This window comes from Bactrocera neohumeralis, chromosome 5 (assembly GCF_024586455.1).
Source record: "Bactrocera neohumeralis isolate Rockhampton chromosome 5, APGP_CSIRO_Bneo_wtdbg2-racon-allhic-juicebox.fasta_v2, whole genome shotgun sequence".
Lineage (NCBI taxonomy): Eukaryota > Metazoa > Arthropoda > Insecta > Diptera > Tephritidae > Bactrocera > Bactrocera neohumeralis.
The window spans coordinates 22,731,279-22,752,455 of NC_065922.1; the positions used below are offsets into that span (position 1 = coordinate 22,731,279).

Consider the following 21,177-nt stretch of genomic DNA (forward strand, 5'->3'; position numbering starts at 1 on the left):
CAGCAACATAACAAGCAATAACTAGAACATCAAGTCCAGAAAACTTGAAAAAGAGATATCACCTAACGCCCATGTTATTTTCATCGATTTAAAAGTCTATCTTAAAATAGTCAGATTTTTTTATGAAGTTCTAAATTTTTCTAGCTTAAGATTAAAACACAGAACAAGCAGTTCATAGTAAATGAGAAAAGTTTGTATGGAAGCGTCAAAAGGCCGTCATAAAATATATTATAGGACTGTAGGTAGTTGTTTTATAAAAAAAATTACGAAATTATCTTTGCCACAACCAGTATATACGTCGTCCACAGCCATGTGTAAAGCGAAGTAATTAAAAAAGGAAATTTATTCTACGGATATGTCGCGAAAAGTCTAGTACTTTAACTAACGAGCCTCTCTGCATCTTTGACGCTTTCAAAAAGTTCTAACACCATACCAGAACTACACACATACACACATAGATACTAAAGATAAAGCAATGAGAGATTAATAATCAAAAGAAACAAAAAGAAGAGCTATCTGCGTCACGTTAGTTTAACAGTGGTTCCTAGTATTATTACAAAACTAAACATTGAACTATTTTGCGATATTATTAAGTGGTCAGTAGGGTAATCTTTTTTCAAAAAAAAAATTTTTTGCATTTAGAATTAATGTAGAAACCCACTTTACCATTGGAAGGTTTCGAAAAAGGCACACAAATAATAATACCGTTCGACGTTCGGAGAGCTCGGAGTGCACACCTCAAACTTTAAACGCGTTTTTCTCAAAACACAATTTTTTAAACTGGCTAACATGATTCCGGTCGAACTATTCAACCGATTTGCTTAATTTTTTTTTTTAATGTTCACAAAACGCCTAGCTAGTAGGGACCATAGGTTTACAATTTTTTATAATTTATTGATAATGTTATGACAAAATTTATGTAAAAAAACATGAGGAAAAATTAAAAAAAAAAGTTAATTACTTTGTTATTTCTCAATATTTTTTCATGATTCTAGTAGGGACGATAACCAATCACGTACTTTTTAAGAATAATGTGATTCAAATGATCCAAACATGATAAATCGTGTTCGTCAGTGAAAAAACGCATCTCATTCACCCAGCCATTTCTCCAACAGATGTCATCAATAAATTCCGAAAAGATTTGTTTATACACTCCACGATATACTACCTCATGAGATGTGAAAAAAGTTCTATTGTAGAATAAAAATTTCTATGAAAAAAATATGTCAAAAACCCGGCCAGATTACCCTACTGACCCCTTAATGGTGGTGGTTAACGAGAACACTAAGATTTCAACTTCAAAGGCTATTTAAACAGAATGACAAAGAGGCAGGTTTTGAAAGCCTAGAGCATTCAGTTACCTGTACTAAAGTAAAGTCTAAGTCTATTATATTATATATGCTGAATACACTGAAAATTGAGGCTTAACTTAGACTCAAATTAAAAATTTTAAAAACTTAAACTTTGATTCCATAATTTCTGCCTTTAAGCGTTTAACCTTTTATCAATCTTGCAAAGGCTTTGAAAACGTGAGCCGACGGCTTCAACCATCCCGAAGCAGTAAATGATGTTGCTGTTCACAAGTCAGTTTTCAATTATTAAATATAGTTTTTTAATGAAAAATTTCCCTATAAACTAATATGTATTATCGACTATTCTAACATAGATTGTTACAATATCAGGTATACCAGATATTCGAGGGTCGCCATTTAAGATCTCGCTCTTATGCCACTGCTCTCTTGTTAAACAATTCCTATGTTAAACCCCAAACCATACCAGATGATCAAACAAACGGACAGCACTTGTGTTGCAACCCGGTGCTTACATGTTTTCTGGCGTATCCGCAGTCTCTTAAATATTACTGAGAAATAACGAATCGAAGATAGCTAGTAAAAAAGCATTTTTTAGACCAGTTTTTAGTCCACTTTTACTATTACAGAAACTCAAAGTTATGGTTTTTCTAATTGTGGCAGTTCAAATACAGAGATCTTTGTGTATTATTTTAAAGCAGACTCAGATGTATTATAATTAACCCAAGATTACATTGTGACAAAAACGCAACCTGAAATTGTAAATAAATTCCTCGGGTATATGATATTTCAGAAAAAAACTTACTTACAATGCCAAATATGATGAGCTTGGTTACAACAGCTGCTTAAGTCAGTGCACTTCAGTAGTGCGTTGCGATTTTTACAACGGATAAAAATCCCGATCAAAGAATTTTGTCTAAAATTTTGTATTTCTAATCAAATTTCCTAAGCGGATTCGTTTCAAATATTGGAAAAGGCTTACAGTGATTCAGTTTTATCAAAAACGTAACCCTACGAGTACAAAGCCTTCAACGACTGTCAACAGATCGTTGAAGACATGCCTCGTTCTGGACAACCTTCGAAGGATATGGCGCTTGAAAGTCGTCAGGCAAGTGTTAGCGAGATGGCAACAGAGCGCGACATCGGTCACAACTCAGTTCGAATGATTTTAGTAGATATTTTATGTATGAGACGCGTTCTTGCTCGACTCGTCCCTATAAAGCTGATTTTTTTTTCAAAAAAAGTACCCTAAACAGATCTCTTTGAAAATGCTTAATTGTGCGAATTCCGATCCCACATTCATGGAGAGCATTATAATTGCGGATGAGTCAGGGGTTTATGAGTTTGACATGCAAATAAGTCAACAGTCATCGGACTGGAAAGTAAAAACGAGTCGGAACGAAAAAAATCACGCCAAGGCCGCTCAAAGATCAGGGTGATACTCATTGTTATTTTCGATATTCGTGGTTTGATGTATAATGAATTTTTTCCGAAGGAAAAGACTATCAATAAGGAGTTCTACATATTTGGCCGTATTGAGGCGTTTATATGAGAACATCCGTCAAAAATGGTCGGAATTGTGGAACAACAATTCATGGATTTTACACAATGATAATACATCCCTGCATCGATCCACGATTGTGACTGAATTAAAAGCCAAAAACGCAATGAATACCATCGATCAAGCACCGTATTTACCAGATTTTACCGTTGCTCCGTGTGATTTTTTCTTGTTCCCCAAACTGAAATTTCAGTCGATCGAGGAGATAAAACAAAGTTCGCCGAAAGAGCTGAATGAAATCCCAAAAAGTGTTTATAAGACGTTGACTTTCACTGGTGGGGATTACTTTGAAGGCGACAAAATAAATATTGATGAATAATCAAATATTTTTATTTACAATTTTCGCGTATAATACAATGTGTAATAGATAAATTCCAACTAATTCCAAATAGGACTGATATTTGCTTAGAACTTTCATTATAAGCATACCATGAAATTTGTACCTTGAGAGCTTGAAGGTAGCTCTATAAAATATATATTCGATTTAGTGGTGTTGTCCATCTGCCTGCCTGTATATACGGAACTCGTCCCTCAGATTTTTTCACACGTCCTTCGCTCTCCAAGAAGCCACTCAGAACCCCGATATCGGACCAGTATACCATATAGCTTCCATTCAAACTGAAACTCTCTTGTAAGAAATATTTTGTATTTGTGAAAGATATTATTATCTCGCAACAACCCAAATTAATGTTTTTCATGAGATGGCATTTCATTTTTGAGAAGCGACAAATCCTTTAGCGCCTCAGATGCTCCTTTTCTAAGTAAGGCTCAAAACCTCGTATGCAGAGAATGCCAACAGTTATCTTACACATTAAATTTTTTTTACCATTTTCACATAGTAAAAGTTTTAAACCAAAAGATATGTACATTTTCACATACATACACACACTCAGGCAAAGAAATGAAATATTTATGCAGTGTCCTCGCCACTTAAGCCGTCCAAAGCAGCTGATGGCGTGCAATAGCGCCATGAATGCAAATTATTAACGCTAAAATTGCTGTAAATTACATGTTGGCGCTAATTTGTTAAATTAAGAAATATTTGCCAAGCAAATGCAAGCTGAGGCGACCAGAGTTGTGGCACATGCCACACAAGCGTCAACGGTTAAAAATGTTGCACGACCGCATAGGAGCGAGTAGAAGTAATAAAAAACTTTAAATACACACGATTTTGTACTTTTATGAGTGTAGTTGTTGGTGGTAACGAGACTTTCAGCCGGCGCCACCACATGTCGTTCACAATGCGGTAAACAATGTGGCGGCAAATACTCACATATATACCTATATAATGCATAAAATGTGTGTGTAGTGCATTACAATGCACTTTTCGACGCGCCAACAGGCAGAGGCAGAGGAAAATGCCACACACACACTTTCACAATACATATACACACACACTTATATGTATATATACATATATGCATACTACAGTAAGAAGGCCAACGCTTGTTACAAGCAAAAGCGCGTTCGTGCGGAAATTCCGAAATGTCGGCGCGCTCAGCGAAATTAGAGCAACGGCAATGTCGCGTTCTGCTTTTCTTTCATTCTCGCTGCGCTCTTTAGTTATTTTTGTTTGCAGCGGAAATGCTATTTTGCATGCACATGTATTTGCATTAATACCTACATATAAACATACATATACATGTATATAATCATAAGTATATAAAAAATGTCTAAATGTGTAACAACCTAGTAACGAAGCCGCCAACAACAAGCGCAAGCACATAAATGCGACTTAACCAACTCATTGCGGCGCGTTGTCCTTCATTGTCAATACCCCCCACCCAACGTCTCCTCGTGTTGCTTCGTGTAGCTGGCAAGGCTTAGTATTTGCCCACTGACACACTTTGGCAAATTGCATTCAGCGAAAGTTGGGAAACAAAATGCCGTGCGGCAAGTGGGGTGCAGTGTGCAGAGGGAACGTTGCAGGCGAACGCGAGAACGCAGAAAGCTGAAGAGTGGTCTTAATGGCTTAACACAGCGCACGTGCAGCGGACTACTAGCAATTTGTGGCAATGACATGTTGCATAAAATATTTCATAAAATATCTCAGCGCATTACTGTCAGTATTAGCTGAAAAGAGGCGATAAAATGAATACAGACGAAGGAGCAATGACCGACAGCGGGTGGTGGTAGTCAAGGCTAACGACGATAGCTTTCGTAGGGAAGGCATTCAATAAAAGTTGTGAGGGTGCAATTTTAGTTCATTAAAATATTTATGGATTCTATGAGTGGTGGAAATGGATGTTACGTTTCCTTTCATAAACAATAATTTTTTCAATGAGCTAAAATTATTATGAAAATATCTCAATATATTATATTGTAACACAGAATTTTGGAATTAAATTGTATTTATATATATAATATTATATATATAATATAATACACTCGGTTAATACATAACGGTTATATGTATGTATAACCTAAAACTAATCAAGATAGATATGGGGATACATATATATAAATGATAAGGATGACGAGACGAGTTGAAATCCGGGTGACTGCATATCTGTTCGTCTTTGTGCCCGGCCGTCCGTCCATGCTAGCTGTAACTTGATTGAAATTTGAGATATCTGAGTAAAACATAATAAATGTGTTCCTTTCCAAAAAGTAAGAATGAGTGGATGAGTCTAACCGGATCACCGCCACGCCCACACAAACTTTTTAAACAAAAACCTATATACATAGCTCCAAATGCCACAAAGCTACAATAACCAATCTCAAATACTATAACAACTTCTGCCGACAGTGTTAAAACCACTGAAACCGGATGATAACCCCACCCACTCTTCACATATAAGGGGACTATTAAAAACCACTAAAATCGTTAAAACAATATTTAATTACGCCAGAGACATTAAATTGTGTAAACATTAATGGTCTGAGAGGGCTTTAAAGGATCAAGATTGCATAACGGGCGTGGCATCGCCCACTTTGAGGTCAAATCAGACCAAATTCGGGACATAATATTAACTTCACACTCCCATATTACAGTGCGAAATTTAGCGCAATCGAAATAAAACCACGCCTACTCCTCTTATAACAGAATTTTCAATTCCGTTTTACAGCTTCATTTTCCAGTAAACAAATCGAGAATCATATAATATAACGGTGTAAAATTTCGCACTAGAAATTCCCGTTAAGTATCCCACTTAATGACCAAAAATTGTCGGAATCCAAACCAAACGTTTTAAGCCCCTAGGTACCAAATATGTAGACCAAAGCATCTATAGTTGACTGCTTACCAAAAATATCGGTAAATGTATAAGATATACAATTGAAATTCAGACAGAATTCTTTCTTGATAATACTTATCTCGGTGTATCAAAAATGATTTGCCTTGGGTTATTACTTTCTTGATCCCGCACAGAGCTAATATAAAGATTTTCGAACTTCTGGGTGATTTTGGCAGGGTTTTTCAATAAGCTTAAAAAAAAAGTAAACCGATAGGTCCATTACTGTACGAGGCCTGTGATGACGTTGTGCTGAAAAGATGTTAGCCTACATCCCTACAATATCAAACCGACGCAAGAACTGAATCCGCTTGACCACCAGAATCGTCGTATGTTCGTGAATCGGGCTGAGAAACCACTTGAGAATTATCCGAATTTTCATCGAAAAATCATCTTCAGCGATGAGGCTCATTTCTGTCTGAATGACTTCGTCAATAAGCAAAATATGCACTCTTGGTCAGGCAGCATTCCACACGTACTTCATGAGCCACCATTGCATACCGAAAAAAGTGCGGTTTGGTGCAGTTTATGGGCTGGCGGGTTCATTGAGCCGTACTTCTTCCGTAATAATTAAGACCGGCGCGTTACTGTAAATGGGAATCGCTACCGCCCAATAAAAACCGAATAATTTTGGCCCGCATTGGATGAGAAACCAGTTTTTAGTGCTCTTATTGAAAACCCGTTATAACGCATACATCAACCAATATGTAAGATATGTTGATAAAGTTGAAAGAGCGTGCTTTTATAATAATGGTGCATCTTTGTGCTTAAAATAAATAAAATAGGCTAAAAACGTTCCCTATACACCACATAGCTAATAAGCCTTATGTGCCCGGAAGTATTACTCCGGTCTTAATCCTTACAAGTTGCAAGATTATGAAATATGCGTTTATACCCGAACTTCCTTACTTGTTAACTTATTATTCAAAAAGCAGATGCAACAAGAAGGGGCGCGATAAATGGAAGCAACATTTAATAAGAAACGCGCTTAAAATATTGTGATTTCACTGGAATCACAGCTATAAAATCATTAAATACGATGTAGAAGTGTTTTGGGAAGTCTACTTTATAACGAACACGAATATTTAAGTAGCAAAAAACGCTCAGTGAAGCTTGTGAAGTCCTGTAAAAATTGCATCATGCGAGGTGTCTCTATAATATCAAAAAAGTTATAAAATAGTGCTTAAAAATTACCATGTTTTCATTATAGAGATAACAGAGGATTCAACATCTTCTATAGATTGCCTCAGCATGTTTTGGTTAATGTTTTCGGTATGAAGCATGCCAATGTTAAACTCGTACCAAAAGCCCTGATTATTTTGCAAAAATAATGTCGAGCAGAAGTCGCCAAAAGGACTGCTTGACAATGAAAAAACACAAAATTTGCTGAAGTCAGTGAAGACCATCCCAGGCGATACTTACAACAAAATAGGAAAAATTTGATTCAGCGTTAGCATGGTAGTGTTAGCTCAAAGGAGTCCAATTTTGTGAAATTATGGTGATGCATAATTTTCTTAGATCTTGCTTGAAGACACCTAAAAGCAACTGCATAATTCTAAAGAGATTTTGAATGTGTTTATATGGAAGCTATATGCTATAGTAATCCGATCTGAAGAAAATTTTCGGAAATTATATTATTACCTTAAGCAGTAATCCATGTCAAATTTCGTGAAGATACCACGTCAAATGCGAAAGTTTTCCATACAAGCCCTTGATTCCGATCATTCAGTTTGTATGGCAGCTATATGCTATAGTTAACAGATCTGAACAATTTCTTCGGAGATTACATTGTTGCTTTAGAAAATAATCTGTACCAAATTTCGTGAATATATCTTTTCAAATGCAAAAGTTTTCCAAACAAGAACTATTTTCCAATCGTTCGGTTTGTATGGCAACTATATGCTATAGTGAGCCGATCTGAACAATTTCTTCGGAGATTACATTATTGACCTCAAAAATAACCTGTGCCAACTTTTGTGCAGATACATTGTCAAATGTGAAGGCTTTCCATACAAGAACTTAATTCCAATCGTTCAGTTTGTATGACAGCTATATGTTATAGTGGTCCGATATAGACAGTTCCGACAAATGAGCAGCTTCTTGAAAAGAAAATGACGTTTGCAAAATTTCAAAACCATACTCCGCATATATACAGACGGATATATACGGACCGACAGACAGACAGACGGGCATGACTAAATCGACTCAGCTCAACATACTGATCATTTATATATATACTTCACAGGATCTCCGACGCTTCCTTCTGGGTGTTACAAACTTCGTGACGAACTTAACACACCCTGGTTCAGGGTATAAAAATATATTTCTTGATAAAATGAAGAATTATTGAACTTAGAATAAAAACAATTGAAAAAGGAAAGAATGTAAATAATTTCATTAAAGTTTTCACTTTCCATCTAACCTCAAACTGATTTGATTCAATAGGTTATAACAGCACTCATACTAAAGTCAACATCTTAGCTAACACTAGCTTCTAATTTGGTGCCACATAAATTAATTTTTTTTTCACCTCCTCATTGCTTAAATGGCGGCTTCCGTTGTGACACACTCACATATTTGGCTTAACTAAGCACAAAATTTATTATAGACCAGTAGCATTTAAAGTGGCAGAACACGGTCACTGGAGTATATAAATCACCGTGCAGGTGGCCCCAGTTGATTGCCGATAAAAGGACATTGTAAGCAAGTGGTCGACATGATACCATTGAGATTTGCATAATAAATAAAACACAGTGTTGAGCAAAATTGTGAGCCAAAAACCGTTGTATGAGTAGAGTGTTAAAAAGTAGAAGATGGAAAGCAACAAAAAATTTTAACTAGTATGAGCGAAGAAAATTTCAACTACAACAACAAACAGTGAGTGGAAAATTTTGGCCACAAAGGTCACATAATTCATTAAATGTGGCTTGACTTTGAATATATGATATAAGGCATACACATGTATATGTATGTGTGTGCGTGTGAGTGTCAGCTGGAGCTTCATGAATTGCATGCAAATTTGCGCTCTCGCTTTTCAACGCTGCTGGTTATTACACAATTTTCATACGCTTTTATTGTTTTCTTTTCTTCGCGAACAAAATTTCATTTTCCATTGCAGTTGTTGTTGGCAACAAACACCAAACCTTGGTGAAACTGCTATAAATCATGCCGATAATTATGTGGGTGAGCTCATAAATAAAATATTCGAGTGCAGCTATGCTGGCAAGTGGCGAGCGTTTTGTTGTTGCTTTTGTAGCTTTTCGCTATCGCCTGCTGACCGCAATTTCGCCACAGGTGAAGATGCCTGGCAAGCTGCTTGCTGTGCTATGCTTCTGCTGCTAAGACGTTGCCAAGGTGAAGAAGTGTTTTGAATTTAAGCAGAGTTTCCTTTAGAAAATGTAAAATTCATAAATTTTTTACTTCACTAAAATATAATAAACAGCAAACAAAAAATTTAAAATAATAAAAAACAATTATTAAAAAATAGAAAAATGTATATTACTGGCATCTGTTGAGCATAAAAATTGCAAATTTTTGCCTTATGTTTATTTAGTATTGCTAGCGCGCCGCATTGTCTCCATACCGCGGTTGCTGTGTGTACTCCACAGCGTATACGCAACCATTTTTCGGACCGCAAAAGCGCGCAAGTAAACCTTCGGAACGACAGCCATCTTTAATATACCGTTATTTCACCTCATTTCTTCATTGGTATTTATTTATGTTTTATTATTGCGGAATATTGCTCTCCAACACTTTTAACGTCAATAAAATTGCAAAATGATGAAAGATTGCCGCGCCTTTGACTTTTATTGTCTTGCTTAGAAATATCCATAAATTTATATTCAGCATTTCAGTGGCGTAAATATATGCATGAGCACAAGCATTGAATTTCAAACTTTTATAATGGCGAACGCGCAGAGAATGAAGGAAAATATGAACGCTAGAGTTTAATAGCTCATTTGAGCAGTGAAAATGGGGGCATAATGGGTGCGATTTTTCACCTTTATGTCTTTATAATGCAATATAATTTTTCATTTGATGAAAATGTGAAGTTTTTCGTGTACATTATTATTGCTATTTTCATTTTTCGCAATAATAAGTGCTATATAAGTAGGTGTTTATAAGTGTGTGTGTTGTAATATTGAGATATCTATATAAAATTTTGGTGTTGCTAGATTTCCAAAAAGAATTATAAAAGGATTGGTATCTAAAAATTGTGTGAAAGTTATTGTTGCGTATGATACTGAGTAAAAATTCAAAAGGGTTGCCACTTTTTACAAAATATACATTAGAAACCAAATCAAAGCAGTGAAAATTAAATTTGTAGTAAGGAGGGCTAATTTTGGTTGTAACTGAACATTTTATGCTCTTGCAAGTTGCAAATATCAAAATTCGGGAAATACCTTCTGGTACTGGCAAAACCTTATTTAAAACAATACAATATCAATATTCAATGGGCTGAAATCGAGTACGCCTTTCAATTTGATCACAGTAGTACGGTGGATCTCATTATCGAAAAAGTGCCGTAAAAAGGGTTCTAAGAGGATACTTGTAGGGGATTATGGACGCAATGAAAACTACTTCAATAAAAGCTATAGAGGTTAGTCTGAACATCTGGCCAATATACATACAGGTGAGGGATGAGGTAATGCTTGTAGCCAGCCGGCTTATCATTTTAGGCCATTAAAGCTATGTTAGGCGTCACTGCGGGCATTCTATCCTACTAGAACTTGTAATGAACTCCGGTTAAGCTGGCAATGCGACCGATAACAGAATACTCAAGAAGAATTAAGCGAATCGCTTTCATTCCCCAGTGTAGAATATTGGAACAATAATTTTGTGAAACAGGAGCATTCTTCTTTTGTAGTAATCCATATACGGGAAGTTTACTTCAAAAAAATGACCACAACTCAGTCTTTCAAGCAGAAATTGTGAGCATAACAGTAGGTGCTAAATTTGCTCCTGCCGTAACCAGTACGTCCATAGACCTTTTAGTAACTACCCACAGTAACCACCCAAAATGGCAATTTACGCTGTCTCTAGCGCCAATACAAAGTCACAAGTCACACTGAGGTTATTCAATTTTCATTCAGCTCCTGCGAGGCTTGTTTGAAGTTCTCTAAAGAAACTTAGCAGGGCGGGCATACTACAAAGTTACTTAGTGGTAGTGTTGATGGTGGATAGTCCAAAAAGTTTGTATTTCTACACAAAAGGGAGCTTAGTCATATTATAGGAGTACATGGCGTCTACTCTTAAGACGATCGATGGAAAAGTCGATTCAGCGGAGTGCAGAGCGTGCACTCTATCCTTCAACCGGATGAAACGGGATGTATTCCATGGTTTCCAATGATTCAAATTAGGAGTTATTGAACAGCTGAGTTGTCAGATAAGACATAATTTGGTAACCATGAGAGAGTGCAATGAACCTAATAGTTTGCTAAGTGCGGCCGCCTGTAGTCACAAAACTACTTAATCAATTTTTGTAAGGATAAACTTTTAGTCAAATAGATGAAGGTTTGCGTAGAAAGAATAAAAAAATAAAATTTCTTCAATATTAATGTGACATCTACACATATATATAATTTCAGAACTTTTACTCAATTATAAGTGTTCACTAAAATGATTGAGTCAAATTTTGCATAAACATTAGAGAAGTTTACGTAGCTCCAATCTTCCTATGCTGTAGGTTTACTCAAAGCATTAATTTAATTTAAAAGCATCAATAAATATTAATATTACAATTCTTCATCTGCAATTTAAATCATTTCAAAATTCATTATTTTAAATTCTTCTTCGCTACACAAACATTTACTTTCACCACCTTAACCCCACTCAGTCCAAAAAGCATTTCTCCGAACGAAAGCTTTTCACGACAATTTGACTTTTTGACACATTTTTGCGGATCATTACGCCAGCCGTCAGCCACAATTACGCCCGACAAATAAATTTAAGTCAATATGACACGGTACAATAACAACAACACAACAACTACCAGGGCAATCAATTTGCTCTTTCGCATTAAGCGCAAATATTCTTACAAATCCATACACACACACACACATACATGCAAACATACAGACAATAAATTTATGAGCTTCACAAATATGTACATATTTATCGACTTACCCTTGTGTAAACATAATAAATTTTGCAAAAGCAGTTGAAAATAACCGTTGGTTACTATTTGGCATTCAATTGCTGGTGGCCGTTGCAGTTGTTGTTGCAATTGTTGTGGTTCTTGCGGTTTTCAGACATTGTGGTTTTTCACTGTTGACTTCTTCTCTGCTTATTGAATCTGCGTTGTGTGTAGTTTATGTGTGACAGTCGTCGAAAACAGATTTCATATATTTTTCCGCTTCTTTAAATGCGGCTGCTGTGTGAGGAGGCGGTGCGTATGAGTAATATGTGCAGTCATAAATCAAATTGTTTGCTTTCTTAGCTTCATTGAGTTTGCTTAGCGGTGCATTATAAATTCATATTCACATATATAAGTATATATATATTTCAACTTAGTTTTGTTATTAGGTGAGGTTAAGTCCATTCACAACACACTTTTTTTGTTTCGTTAAATTTAAGCTGAAAGAAAAAATGAAAAAAAATGGAAAAAATATGTTAAATTTATTGAATTTTTAATATTCGTGATTACTGTACTTTGACAACATCAACAAGCAAGATCTGAAAACACTATTATATGAAAATATACTGAATAGTTATATAACCTCCACCATGCCATTTTTATGTTCGCATATGAATATTGAATGACAATCTGTTCAATTCATACATTTGGCTAATACATTTTGCATATTTATTCTACCGACCTATTTTTAATAACTTTTTTATACAAAAAAATCAAATATTTTACAAAAAATATTTATTATTCCAAAAATTGTATGCTATCTTCAAACGAATTCGGCCATTACGACGTCAAATCGGCAGGCTTTCAGAAAAGAAGCAGAACTTCTTACAGGATAATCCGTTGTAGAATGAAAAAATACGTCTTTTAATTAAGATCCCGTCCCGTCCCGTGTTGGACGAACAAAAACAAAAAAAAAAGTGAAAATTGTATTTTTGGCAGACATTTTTACAGAAAAATGCAAATGTTTATGAAAATTTCTCAAGATTTCTTTTTAATAGTTGGAATTAAACAATACAAAGACTTCGTACGAGACCTTGTAAATTATATCTCGAAGACTTGTGTAAAATTTCATTATTAAATAAAGAAATACTCGATCTTGTTGAGTATTTCGCGAGAAATCTTGACAACCGACTTTGGAAGCAATTTATTGCGTTAAGTGGCTATGGAGCTGAACTCGAGTTCACAACTTAACAAGGTTATAACTATATTATATCTCCAAAACTATTACTAGTATCAGCTTGAGCATTTAAACAAAAATGATGTTTAGAAATCGATAACACGTTAAAGAAATTCAGTTTTTAAATCTATGAAACCTATTTATCTCCTTAAATGAGCGCTGTGCAAAATTTTAATCGAAGTGGTCACATTTTGCCTTCCCACAAGCCCTCAAATGATTTGAACTTTGACCAACAGCATCACGCACAGTTTCTATTGGTATTGACGACGCTGATCGAACGAAAGAGCTTTTGAAGCCGCTCAAGTTTCTGCAGGTTATTCGACAGATCACGTTTCCCACTATGACCACAAACTTCAGTCCAGTGCATTCAAATATAAAAATCCAGACGGTCAATCAACTGCAGCTATGAAACCAGGAATATTACTTTGAAACCACTGTTGGGTGGTTATTCTCTTGTATGCTGTAGCAGTATCCTGCTGGAAGATCCAATGCTCTCAATCGAAAGGGAGTAACAATTAACTGTTTTACCACGCTTTTTAAAGTATCTCACTGACACACTTTTGCTTCATTCTTAACCCCTCTTTCACAGAAGTGAAAATGTGTTATTACTTTACAGGAGACTCGCCACCAAACCATTACAGCAGCTGGATGGTGATCAAGTTGGGCTTTCTTTGTAAGCTTTTGGTGTAGTTTTTTTCGTTTTCTTATTTCAAACTTTTTCAACAGTGAAATATTCAACTGCAATGAGGATACATTCATGACCGTTAATCGCATGCCACTGAAGCAGTCATATGTATGTGTTGAGCCTAATTTACAGGTCATAATAGGTCTTCATTTAGAGATCATCTCGAATAAGTTGTGCATTGATCTGGGCGATATAATCATTTCTCTTCATTAATTTTCTGTATTCTAAGGGGATAACTGCGAATGCGTTTGCGAACAGTTTTTATGACCAAATTGTTTTGATTAATCGGTAATGGCTCCGAAGATCTGTTACCTATTATTTTTCAATTAATTATATATGAGACTAAGCTTTTAAAGAATATTATTAAGGTTCATTTGTATTAGAAGTATGTATATATAGAATATCAAAAGAGGAGCTATTCCTACTTATACCGGTAATGAAAGTTCATATTGAAAAAAAGCTTACAATGAAAAATGTTTTCCATATTGAATTATCGATAATGGTTTGGTGTAATATATCGAAATATTTTTGAAAATTCTCACGGATAATATATGATTTAAAAATGTATAAAATTTTTAGTTAAGAAACTAGATATTACTATTACTTAATATTATTATTGAAAAAATATTGGAACAGTTTTTATGACTAAATTAGTTCAAACCACTAGAGCACTACCACTTCTCATTCTGTCATCAACTGTAACCGTTTGGGAAAACGATCAATAGTGCGGTAAATAAACATACTCGCTATCTTAAATTTTATGAGAAACTCATAAAGTTCACTTTCACTAACGAGAATTTGTACTCGTTGAGTACTTCTATTCAAAAAGTTGTTTTTTTATAAAATAGTTTACCATGTTTTAAAGAACGTCTAATCTAGACCTCAAGTAGTACTCTTGAATGAATGAAATGAACGTGGTTTGACAGAGCTTTTTCGCTCGCTTTGGCTCTATAAGATTTTTAGCTGCTACTAAAAGTCAAATACCTTCTCAGAAGTGAGCATCATGAGTCAAGTGTGGTCACAAAAAGATATTTTTTGTGAAAACCAAGGATAACAATTAATGACTGAAATTTTAATCAACCATATACGTACTTACATACACACAAAAAGAGCTGCTTTAAAGATCCCTTAAAATTTCTTCGAAAACTGGAATTTAAACGAAGCAAAATATGCCTTCTACATAGACATATTTCAAATATTGCTACAAAGAATCCAACATGGAGATAAGTAAACAATGCATTAAATTGAATAAAATATGCGAAACCCCAGCGATTTTTTCCAAAAATTATGAAACCTAAAAAAGTAGACAGATATGGGCATAAAAAGCATGAGCGAAACGCCAAAAACCATAAATTGAATACAAAAACGCAAAAAATATGAAAATCAATAAAGAAAATATGAAAAATATGAAAAATATGGATAAAAAGCAATAATATTACTTGTGCAAATTTGCACAGCCGCAAAGAATAACAATGTTGGACTCGAAGTGGATTAAAATGGAAGCTAAAGCAAACAAGGGAACGCCAAAATAAATATCCGGCCTGATAGCAAAACAAGGACATTAAAAGCAAAGGCAGGAGTACCTACATTAATGGTGGTACGCCTAAAATAGATGTGTGGTGAAATTGTGTAAGAGAAGTGCAAGAAAAAAAACCCAAAAAGAGAGAATATATGAATATAGGTATGTATAGTATACCTTGCCAACACTACTTGTCAATCGATTATAACAGTTTGCCCTTCCTCGAAAAATATTTGTAAATGACAAGACCTGCAATTAGGTTCATTATAAAAGGACTGCAGTGACGTTGTTGTGGACATGAGACCTTGAGCAAAGAGAATATTTATGAGCAAGAAAGACAGCGTCCAATTTGGCTCCAAAGGAATTTATAAACTAAACACCGGCGCCAATGAAGCATCGCTTCTTGCTTCCTCGACTGTTTACGTAATAACAATAAAAGCTGCCAAAAAATATGTATGTAACGTAAGTATATAATTTACTAAAGGTGGTCATATATATGTGCAAGTGTGTTAGATCCTTTGCAAATATCGTTTAAGGCAAAAGGGTGCTTAACAAACACGAGGTAATGAAAGAAAAATTTTTTCGGCGTTAAAGCAACAATGAATAATACAATATCTGCAGGGTGGATCGCTCAATTAGGCTGAGCAAAATATAAAGGCAATAGCACAAAATGACCCAATGTGTTAGCAGAAAAAATTCATGGCGCAGACACTCATGCATATGTACATATGTATATATATATATAAAATGACTGCAGTAGATTTTTGGCATATAATATATCATCTTCCCGTAGTTTTATGTGAGACGTTAAGGCTTGGCAAACGCCAATTTGGGTTCGTTGTTAAATTCATTTCGTTGAACCTAAACAAATATTTGATATTTGTATTTTTCTCTACTAGTATGCTTGTATGTCTGTATGTATGAGTGCTGGTAGGTGTTATTTGACCCGCCTTAAGGTCCACACTGAGCTAATGAGCGAAAATATTTGCACAGCATGGCCTGTTCGCACATATGAGCAGTGGCTTAATAAGGGTCCACAGGCATATAGATATATACAGTTTGCGTTTATCATACTCACAAACATAAGTTCGCATATACAGAGCTTTATCGGTCTGAACGGAGCTTAAGCTGCTATCATGCCACTTGTGTTAATAGAGAAAAATAACGCATTTCGGAAACTAAAATACAAATAACTATGTATATTTAGTGTTTGTAAAAAGTTTGATGTGAAATTAGGTGATTGAATCCTTTTTAAGCCAATTATAATCTCAAGAAAAAAAATTTAAACATAATACTAAAAATTAAAAATATATTTAACTAAGTGGTTATACCTACTTGCATGTAGAAAGACACGTTTTTTCAGTAATTTTTTAAAGAGGTTTTTTTTGTTAAATTAATAAAAATAACGAATCATTTTGAAAAATTTTGAAATCACTTGATCTCCGTAGCCCATTTTCTTGAGGGCTTTCGGAAGAAAATGTTAGACGTTGAGGTAGACTTTTCTGCTTAAAAAATCTCAAATTCAAAGCTTAAAAAAGTTTATTATGACATTAAGTGAATAGAGTTAATGTTCGAAGTATTATTTAAAATTCTGATTTTTGACAAAAGTAGAGTCAAGTTTGAGAAACCATTTACACTTTAGAATGCTTTAAAAAAAATCGAAATTGTAGTCAAATCTTATTTTATGCTACATTTTGATTATTACTGTAAAAATATTTCCAAAAATGCCCTGTCAAATTTTCATGCCGTTAGTTCCAGCAGTTTCGGAGAGATTTTCTTCACTGATACTAAAAGCAGCGTTAAGAGAAAAACGTTTCAAGTTTTTGGAACCGATTACAATTTTTTAAAAACTGCTTACAAATATGCTCGTATTTCCGAAACTATCAATTTCAAATTTTCGGAAATTTCTCAAAAATATATGTATGTACAGTCAGATAAGCAATAATTTTTCGAAAATCACAAGTGGATATAACTCCTATATAAATCAATTGGATCTCTGAGATGACTCTAGGTCATACATAATTCACTAAAATTATTCAGAACTCGTCGCAGGTATCTAAGTTAAACTATGTAGTATATCATCTGGGCATGAAAGGGCCTCTTCCTTCCATATAAATATGTTTTGAGTTAATACTTAAACTAAAGGCCATGAATGTATACCGACCATGGGCCGGTTACAATTTTCTTTTGTTTTCTACATTTCTTCGTTGTTTCCCAAACAATATTGACTTAGCTAAATAAGTGAGGATTGAACCGCGACCGAACGTCTATTGTGCCCTCTCCTAAGTCACCACGACTTACTTAGCCCCAGCATATTATTAAATTCCACTGCAAGGTGCTATTAAGACGATGTGATCTCTATTTTTGAAACATGAATCCAAAGGCCTTTACCCTGCGCGTACAGAATGCTCTGCAGTCAAATAACAGGTGTTTTGACGCAGAACCAGCAATTCGCACAAGGAGCTAGGCCCATGTTATAAAAATGTTTCTTAAGCTTAGAATGACCAGTGAAGAAGGCGATAGGTATCCTGAGTCTATCCCTAGAGAGATTGATTACATATTTTAACTCTTTAGGGTTGTAACCACCCATAAGCAACTTGCCATGGTGCATGCCTTGAAGTTGTTGCCAATACCTTTTTCTACCCATTCCTTTAGCCTTGCGGATCCGCTCATTGATGGTATGTGGACCAACAGCAAAGAAAGTTAAGGTCCTACCATGTTGATATATGTACGCTGCGGAGCACTTGAGCTCATCAGCCAGTGCATTATCGGCTATACCTTTGTGACCGTTACTCAGATAAAGTGCACTTTGTTACGATCTGATAGACTGTTCAGTCATTCTATACACTCCTGCCGATTTGATCTCGTAAGAAGAGATCGCTTTGATCGCCGCTTGACTGTCGCTGAGTATAACTATACGAGAACATTCATTGCGATAGTTGCGTTGGAGGTTTATTTCTACGCACCAACTTATAGCAAAAACCTCTGCTTAGAATTTGCTTCCTATATGTGTATATATTTAGAGTTTGGTGCGTGGTCCTGCGAGACTCCTGCTTCAATCTCCTCCGATCCGCCAATTGATTTCAATATCCTTAAACAGTAACTCGACAGCGGAATCTTTCCATTCAGCTTCACTGCTAATGGTAACCTTGAACTTTTTAGTGAAGTTTATGCATTTGGTAATGCTGTGCCTTGGGAGAAGAATCAGTCGTATTTCGCCACTTAAGTCCTTCATGCACTGGGAAGAGATTACCTTACCTCTGCCAAACCTTTCTGCTGTCATTTGGAGCAGCGTGTGTGCGACAACCTGACCGAGTACCAGCACGACTTCAAACTTACCGAAGTCTGCGATGCTTTCGGGGCCCAAGCCACCACTCCATATGTGACAATCGGTAGCAAGATTTTGATCCACAACCACCTGACTATCTTTGCCTTGCAGCTCCTAGATCTATCAGCAAGCCGATTGCACACTATAAGTGCTTTAGTAGGTAGAGAGGAATCCAGCGTGAGTCCAAGGTATTTGGCCATATTAGTTATCTCTATCTCTCTGCCCCCAAGGGTTAGGTTCCTGAGACCAGGCAGGGATCTGCGTTTCGTAAACGGGATTATGGTCATCCGACGGGGTTGATGTACAGCCCAATCTGCACCATTGTTTAGCTAGGCCTCCCTAGTACGATATCGCAAAGAGTGTCTTCACATTTTTTTCTAGCTAAGATAACATACTCTTTACAGCGGGTTCCAATGTTAGTTTTCAATACAATCAGTTCGTCCACGACAAGGCCCCATTACAGGGGTCATAGCACTCCACACTCCACTCCACCTGTGGGCAGCCTCTTGTAATGCCGAGACGATTTCTGGTATCCGCTACTGTAGTTTCAGCTATTCTGCGCAGCGGTGCTACCACATTCCTTTTTATACTCTAAACAGGGTATATTAAGTTTGTCACGAAGTTTCTAACACCCAGAAGGAATCGTCGGAGACCCTATAAAGTATATATATAAATGATCTTGCTAGTCGATTTAGCGATGTCCGTCTGTCTTTATTTTTACGGACTAGTACCTCAGTTTTTAAGATATCGTTTTGAAATTTTGCAAAGGCATCATTTGTCGGAACGGCTATCTATAACATATAGTCTCTGAAATGCTTGGAGCATAAAATTTGGTATTACTTATTGTTCCTCTCTTGACTGCAGCGAACCATCGGAATCAAATGCAACTCTTTGGTACGAGTTCAGAACGGATTACTATAGCATATAGCTTCCATACAAACTGAACACATAGTTACTAACAGAAATGCACCTGTGCAGGGTATTTAGCTTCAGTGCAACCGAAGTTAACGTTTTTTCTTGTTTCCAGTACTCTTCCTACGCTCCTGTGAGCCGTGTTGTCAAAGGCATCCTCTTTGTCTCTGAGGCGCATAACATTACTTCCTCTCTTTGCAGCGAACTCTGCATCTACGAGGTTAGCTGGTACATAGCAGTATTGGTTGATCTTCCCTCTCTGTAATCGAACCAGCAGCATGCAGGAGAGATTGACTTACCCAACTCCCTACATATACGAAGAATGGGGTTGACATCGAAGAAAACTACTAATTAATATCCAATTAAACAATGTTTATTAATTAAATTAAGAATATCCAGATTCTTGTGTGTATAAATTATAAGAACCTCTGCTTTAAATTATTGTTACCCAAATTTTATTGGGCAAATTAGACTTCCCATAAATTTTCATTCGCCTCTGAGTACTAATGGAATTTATTTTGGGCGTTTTAGTGAGATAAGCAGCCAAAGATAAGCTACCAACTAACAGAATAGACCAAAGTAAAAAAAATATTGATATTTTATGCGCCAAACTGTTCATAGCTAAAATTTAAAGAAGCATGCGAAGCTTCAAGCCTTAAACACTTCGCTTACATATAAACTATTTATGTGCGCACTTACACTGCTTCTCCATCCACTTGCATGTCAAGCACAATCACTCTTCATCACAATTGGCTTCTTTATCGTTTCCAGCTATTATGCATTTTATCAGCTTGGCTCCGCAGCATAGATTTATAAGCTTTATAGTGCAGCCTTTATGCAAACAGCTACTGACAATTTCCTCGACAACAATTCCAAGTATTCACTCAGCAGCTGCTGCTGCCAACAATTTCTTACATTTTTCCCTCCCACCATACCACAACTCCTTGCTCATTACAATAACAACATGCTTTGGTCGCTACTTTCCATTTCCTTAATGTCGTTTGCATTGTTTTCCTTTCCACAAAAGCGTGCTGTAACTATGCGCCTGATTTTCTTGTACTCGTTGTTGTTGTTGTTGCCTGCATTCTTAATGTCACCAACAATAAGCAGGAGAAGTCAGCAGGCAGGCAAGCAATGAGTTAAAATAGGCAAGAAGAAGTAAGATAAGATAGAATATCTCAAGCAGTGAAGTGCTCAGGGCTTGCCGATTCGCAACGTCAATGCCTTAACAACGTGCTTAAGTCGGTGGAATAGCAGCATTCAATATATATACGTATATACTTAATATGTATGGGAGCGTGTGGGTGGCTGCATAA

General features: G+C 35.8%; 2 protein-coding genes across 10 annotated transcripts in view; one reads left to right on the forward strand and one right to left on the reverse strand.

Moving 5' to 3' along the window:
* The window catches only part of LOC126759943 (monocarboxylate transporter 5), a 272,426-nt gene that overhangs the window by 165,505 nt on the left and 85,744 nt on the right, over positions 1-21,177 (reverse strand). For all 4 annotated transcript variants that reach the window (XM_050475193.1, XM_050475192.1, XM_050475182.1 and 1 more), the window contains one exon: positions 12,231-12,680. The gene's annotated coding sequence lies outside the window, so the exon portion shown is untranslated. The remainder of the gene's footprint in view (positions 1-12,230; positions 12,681-21,177) is intronic.
* The window catches only part of LOC126759941 (mucin-5AC), a 129,590-nt gene that overhangs the window by 12,212 nt on the left and 96,201 nt on the right, over positions 1-21,177 (forward strand). The window lies entirely within an intron of this gene.